This window comes from Ursus arctos, unplaced genomic scaffold, assembly GCF_023065955.2.
Source record: "Ursus arctos isolate Adak ecotype North America unplaced genomic scaffold, UrsArc2.0 scaffold_21, whole genome shotgun sequence".
Taxonomy (NCBI): domain Eukaryota; kingdom Metazoa; phylum Chordata; class Mammalia; order Carnivora; family Ursidae; genus Ursus; species Ursus arctos.
Window position 1 is genome coordinate 34,403,607 of NW_026622886.1, and position 6,579 is coordinate 34,410,185.

The 6,579-nt window shown below is 42.4% G+C and overlaps 1 pseudogene; it reads left to right on the forward strand.

Annotated features, from left to right (window-relative positions):
- Window positions 1-1,572: 1,572 nt before the first annotated feature.
- On the forward strand, window positions 1,573-3,325 carry LOC113256074 (26S proteasome regulatory subunit 4-like; annotated as a pseudogene).
- The last annotated feature ends 3,254 nt before the right edge of the window (window positions 3,326-6,579 follow it).

Sequence of the window (6,579 nt, forward strand, 5' to 3'; positions counted from 1 at the left end):
CAGAGATTCTGATTCAACCAAGGTCTCTTGTGTGGCCCAAGTATTTACATTTTAAAAAACCCTAGCACCCCTCAGCTGACAGCCAGCAATGAAACAGGGACCTCAGCCCTTCTACCGCAAGGAACTGCATTCTGCTAACAATCTGAATGAGTGCGGAAGTGGGTTCTCCCTCAGAGCGTCCAGATAAGATCTCAGCCTGGCCAAGGCCTTGATTTTAGCCTTGTGAGACCCTAAGCAGTGAACCCAGCTAAACCTGCCCAGGCTTCTGACATTCAGAACCGTGAGCTAGTAAATGAGTTTTTTTTTTTTTTAAACAAATAATAAAATAATATTAGGAAGCCCGGTGATGGTTGTCATGTCACTGCTTCTTGGGCCACCCCTGGAGAAAACCTGTGGGCCTTTCTCACCTGTGTTTGGGCTATCTCATTACACACAGGCTCACTGATTCACCTGCCACGGGCCCCGCCCTTTGACACTACTTTTGACCTCTTACTGTGTTGCTAAAGATCTCTTTGTATTCCCCAATCTCTGCAGAACAGGGCGCCAGGTCATGTGTATGGCATTCAAAAAAAAGCCTTCCATTCTGGCTTCCACAAAATCCATTTCCAAATGTCTCCCACCCCAGCCTGGTACAGAGGAAGCAAGTCAAAACCAAATTCCCGTTTTTACCTCCGAGTTTTACCACTCATCAGCTGTGTACCCTTCTATGAGCCTCAGAATCTTCACCTTGAAAACTGAGAAAATAATGATTATGATGTACTAAGAAGAAATACAGCAGCATTTCTCCTGTATGCTTGCCCCAAATGTCTGAGCTCATTCTAATCATGAGAAAACAGCAGACAAACCCAAACTGACGGACATTCTACACAATGACTGACAAGTACTCTTCAAAAGTGTCAAGGTCATGGAATACAGGGAAGACCAAGGAGACAGGACGGTGACATGCAATGTGGGATCCTGGATTGATCCTGAATCAGAAAAAGACATTAGTAGAGAAACTGGTGACATTTGAAGAAGGCTTATTTTCCAGTTAATAATATTGCACCAGTGTTAATTCCCTGTTTTTGATAATCATACCTCAGTTACGTAAGGTTTGTTAGGGGAAACAGGGTGAGGGATACGAGAAAATTCTCTAGACTATTTTTGTGACTTTCATGTAAGTCTAAAACTAGTTCAAGATAACAAGTTAAAGAGGTGGAAAGAATAAGATACACATTACAGGGTTGTAAGAAGTGAGAAAATAACAGCTAACTTCAGAGGGCATTTAATAGGTGTCAGACCTGGAGAACTTTAGGTGCACTAAGTCATCCCAAGAACCCTGTGTAGTGGGTAATGCCTTTCTCAGGTGCAGCACCCGGCACTTAGTAAGATCTCCCTGAGTCCCAGGAAACTTTCTTCTATTCATTGCTTCCCAAACGTGTCCACTTTTAGAGTCTCTGTAAAGCCCATTGGGGCTCCTCTTGCCACTTTGGACTTATTGACCTCCTATTGTCTGCAAAATTCATTTAGCACAAACTTTGTGCAGCTTGGTATTGTTGATTTTCTATGTCTTTTCATTCCAGCTGGAAACGAACTTCTTGAAAGCAGAAGATTTGAATAACTCACAGCGCCTCACACCAAGAATCTTGGATGTCACACATGGCTTGCACCAATAATCTTGGCTATCCCAGGATGACTTTCATCAGGAATTTTCCAAGTACCTCATCATCCTCAGATTTCCAGGGCTCCCAGGTTCATCTTGTTTGGGCTTGGGACAGGATCTCTGGCCTTAGCAGAATTGGAGACATTTGTTTCTAGTGCAGGAGGGAGTATTAGCCGTTGGCTTCTTGGATGGTTTCCTGGAAAAGCACACATTGCAGTCAATCGGACTTCTAGAGTGACATTCAGCCATTATACTTTTTAAAAATTGTTCTTAACACATAACAGGAGGGTCGTATTTCTTTTTATTTTGTCCTTGTCATCCTTCTTGCCACCTCCAGGGCCATGACCACCACTCTGACTCTGACCCATCTTGCTTCAGCCACTCAAACTATCACTGCCGGAAGAAATACGAACCTCCTAGACCAACTAGAGTGGGGGAAAAAGAAGAAGAAAACAAAGGGACCAGATGCTGCCAGCAAAGCTGCCACTGGTGACACCTCACACTCCGTGCTGGTTACAATTATTGAAGTTAGAACTAAAGACTGTCTTCTCGTGGAGGAAGAATTCATTAGAAATTGGAGCAAATGAAGCCTTTAGAAGAAAAGCAAGAGGAGGAAAGATCTAAGGTGGATAATCTGAGGGGGACCCCAATGTCAGTAGGAAACTTGGGAGAGATCACTGATGACAGTCATGCCATCGTGTCTACCTCTGTGGGCTCAGAACACTATGTCAGCATTCTTTCCTTTGTAGACAAGGACCTGCTGGAACAAGGCTTCTCTGTCTTGCTCAGCCACAAGGTGCAGGCCGTCATAGGGGTGCTCATGGATGACACAGATCCCTTGGTCACAGTGATGAAGGTAAAAAAGGCACCCCAGGAAACCTATGCTGATATTGGGGGGTGGGACAACCAAATCCAAGAAATTAAGGAATCTGTGGAGCTTCCTCTCACTCACCCTGAATATTATGAAGCAATGGGCATAAAGCCTCCGAAAGGGGTCATTCTCTATGGTCCACCTGGCACAGGTAAAACCTTATTAGCCAAAGCAGTAGCAAACCAAACCTCAGCTGCTACCTTGAGAGTGGTTGGCTCTGAACTTATTCAGAAGTACCTAGATGACGGGCCCAAACTCGTTCGGGAATTGTTCCGAGTTGTAGAAGAAAATGCACCATCCATCGTATTTCTTGATGAAATTGATGCCATTGGAACAAAAAGATATGACTCAAATTCTGGTGGTGAGAGAGAAATTCAATGAACAATGTTGGAACTGTTGAACCAGTTGGATGGATTTGATTCAAGGAGTGACATGAAAGTTATCATGGCCACAAACTGAATAAAAACCTTGGATCCGGCACTTACCAGACCAGGACGTTTTGACAGGAAGATTGAGTTCCCCTGCCTGAAGAAAAGAGCAAGAAGCGCATCTTTCAGATCCACACAGCCAGGATGACGCTGGCCGGTGATGGGACCCTGGACGACTTGATCATGGCTAAAGATGACCTCTCCGGTGCTGACATCGAGGCGATCTGTACAGAAGCTCGTCTGATGGCCTTGAGAGAACGTAGAATGAAAGTAACAAATGAAGACTTCAAGGAATCTAAAGAAAATTTTCTTTATAAAAAACGAGAAGACACCCCTGAGGACTGTATCTTTAGTGGACCACAGCTGCCTTCAAGGAAATAGTTGGGAGTGTCCCGACCCCATGAAGGGATGAGGTTGGGGAACTTGCCCAGAGGAACCCACGTTCCAGTTGATCTTTCTTAGCAAAACTTCCTGTGTACCTTTTTGAGCGTGACGTGTAGCGCGCCCCCCAGCTGCCTTCATCTGTTGGTTAGTGCAGTGCTCCCTCCCCGATGGAGCGTGCTCCTTCTCAAATAAAAAACACGTAACATGAAGTTTACCATCTTAACCATTTTTATAAGTGTACCGTTCTGTAGTGGGAAGTATATTCACGTTGTTGTGAAGTAAATTACACTCGTACATTTTTTTTAACCTCTAAAAATACTTCAGTTATCCAGAATAGATGACACTCTCACTACTTAACAATAAAAGAGCTAACAATAAAGTCATTCAATAAAAAAAAAAGGGTCAAAGTCTTAAAATGACATCTCACCAATGAAGCTAGACATATGATAGATAAGCACATGAAAAGATATTCAGCATCATTAATAATCAGGGAAATGAAAATAAAAACCTCACCGAGATACCAAAGTTGAAGATACCAAATGCTGTCAAGAATGTGGAGTTAGGGGCGCCTGGGTGGCTTAAGCGTCTGCCTTCCGCTCAGGTCACGATCCCAGGGTTCTGAGATCGAGCCCGTGTCGGGCTCCCAGCTCAGTGGGGAGCCTGCTTCTCCCTCTCTCTCTGCCCCTTCCCCCCACCCCATGCTCTCTCTCTCTTGTTCTCTCTCTCTCAAATAGATAAATAAAATCTTTTAAAAAATTGTGTAGTTAATAGAACATCATCCATTGCTGGCAGGAATGCAAAAAATGACAACCATTTTGGAAAACTGGTTGGCAGTTTCTTAGAAATTAACCTTATATTTATTTTTTTTTAAAGATTTTATTTATTTATTTGACAGAGAGAGAGAGAGCCAGCAAGAGAGGGAACACAAGCAGGAGGAGTGGGAGAGGAAGAAGCTGGCTCATAGCGGAAGAGCCTGATGTGGGACTTGATCCCAGAACGCTGGGATCACGCCCTGAGCTGAAGGCAGCCGCCTAACGACTGCGCCACCCAGGCGCCCCAAATTAACCTTATATTTACCATATAATCTAGCATTCCTACTGTTAGGTATTTACACAAGTGATGACATATGTCCACACAAAAACCTGCATGTGAATGTTTACTAGGCAGCTTTATTCATACTTGCCCCAAACTGGAGACAACCAAACGTCTATCCATTGATGAATCGTGAACAAATGGAAGCACATTCATACTATGGGAACCACTCAAGAAAAAAGAATGGGTTACTGATCCACACAACAGCATGGATGAATCTCGAATGTATTACAATAACGGACGGAAGCCATGTTCAAAAACACCATTATATAATTCCTTTAATATAACATTCGGAGAAAGCAAAACTACAGGGATAGACTAGGGTCAGGGATAGGATGAACTATAAAGTTGGTAGTGAAATATTCCTTATCTTGACTGTGATGGCAGTTGAAACAAACTTGGACGGCTTGTTATGATTGTTCAAATTCATAGAACTGGATACCTAAATTAATTCAATTTTTACTGTATGTAAGTTATAGTTCAGTTGACCTCGCTGTAAAAATACTTTAACTGCTTAATATTTCAAATAGTTGGCCCCTTAATTTACCATATTGCTGTCAAAACCTAATATGTAGGTAGATCTTAGTTTTCTCTGGGAAGTCCCAGTTAATGCTTGTTTACCTGGTGACCTAGTTGGTTTAACATTTGTCCCAGACAATAGAAACCTAGTTTGGATGATATATTAAATAGTTACGGTAGGTATTCTCATTGTACTTCAGACAGACTTTTGAGATACCAGCCCATTAATCGGAGTGGCCCAGGATATTAGATCAGCGCTAACCTTTCTTCTGAGGAAAAGTGTAAGTTAGAGCACATTCTCACCGCCCCCTCAGGCTTGGTCTGACTGACAAAATATATGGCACAGATTCCGGAGTCTATTTAATTGAAATACCTCACATGTGAAATAGATATTATAATAGCGGAGTTGCTGAGGTGTTAGAAAAAAGTGACTTAGCGAATTGCTTGGTACAAAGTCAGTGTTCAGTAGTTGCTATGATCACTGTTGTCACCTGTTGTCATTGTTGTTATCATCATCATTCCCTGTGAGTAAAGAGAATTTTCCGAGGGCAGGAAGATCACGCCATGGAGGTGGACACGGTTTCTGTTCACTGAAGTCATATGTGCTTGGCATTTGCAGCCTCTTTCCTCGCTCATGAAGTGCACTTACTGAAAACTTGTTCCTCACTTACGACTGGGTCCCTCCCTGAAGAATGACTTGTAGTACCTTCAAGGACCTCCCCTCTCCATTGCTGGCCACTTGCTGGTTGCTTGTTGTCTGGCGTTTCTAAGACAGCGTGAAATCTATTTAAGTCATTTCAGGAATGCAGCACACCCAAGGTGTAAGACAGCCAGAAGCATGCTTCACCTGCGCCCCTGCTTTGTTACTGAGTGTGGTCAGATCAATGGTTAGATATTTGAGTTAGTGAGTCAGGATATTTGAAGAAAATGTGAAATTGAAGTATGATTCATTTGAACCTATGGAGAAAGAGATTCTTGCTTAATGTTTTATTGAGAACCCTCAGTGTGAGCCGCCGTGAACCTCAGGCAATTAAGGAGCTGGATGATATTTTCTTTGGACCAACAAATGAGTGCTGTGTTATGGTATAGACTGGGAATAGAAAGAAACAGAAGACCAGAACCTGCTTTGAAGACATTTATACTGGGGCTGGGAAGACAAAATGAAAAGACACAAATCAAGAAAATGATAATATGGAATAGAATTAAATACTACATCCCATGGAACGCCCTACAGGATTAATAATAATAATAATAATAATAATAATACAAAGATGTGAGTTAAAGGAGAGATGAATATAAATGCGTTGTGGTCTGGGCAGGTATTTAAAAGCTCCCTTCGTAGGACGTTAGTGTCTCTTTACATGTGACTTAAGAATTTAATTTCTATCACCAACAGGGATTTCAGAAAATCCTAGTCCTATACCCAAGCTGAGTGAGAAGCAGTCAGTGCATCTGGAATTAAAAACTGAATTCAGTTCATTGTTAACAGATGCAAGATTGATAGGGGTAGGAGATAGCTGGGTTGGGAAACCAAATACTCTCCAAATGTTCAAAAGACTTATTTGTGAACTTTTAATAGCAAGTTGCTATGGAAACTTCTGTGTGTGTGTTTTAATGAATTATGGGAATTCCACTTTGCCATG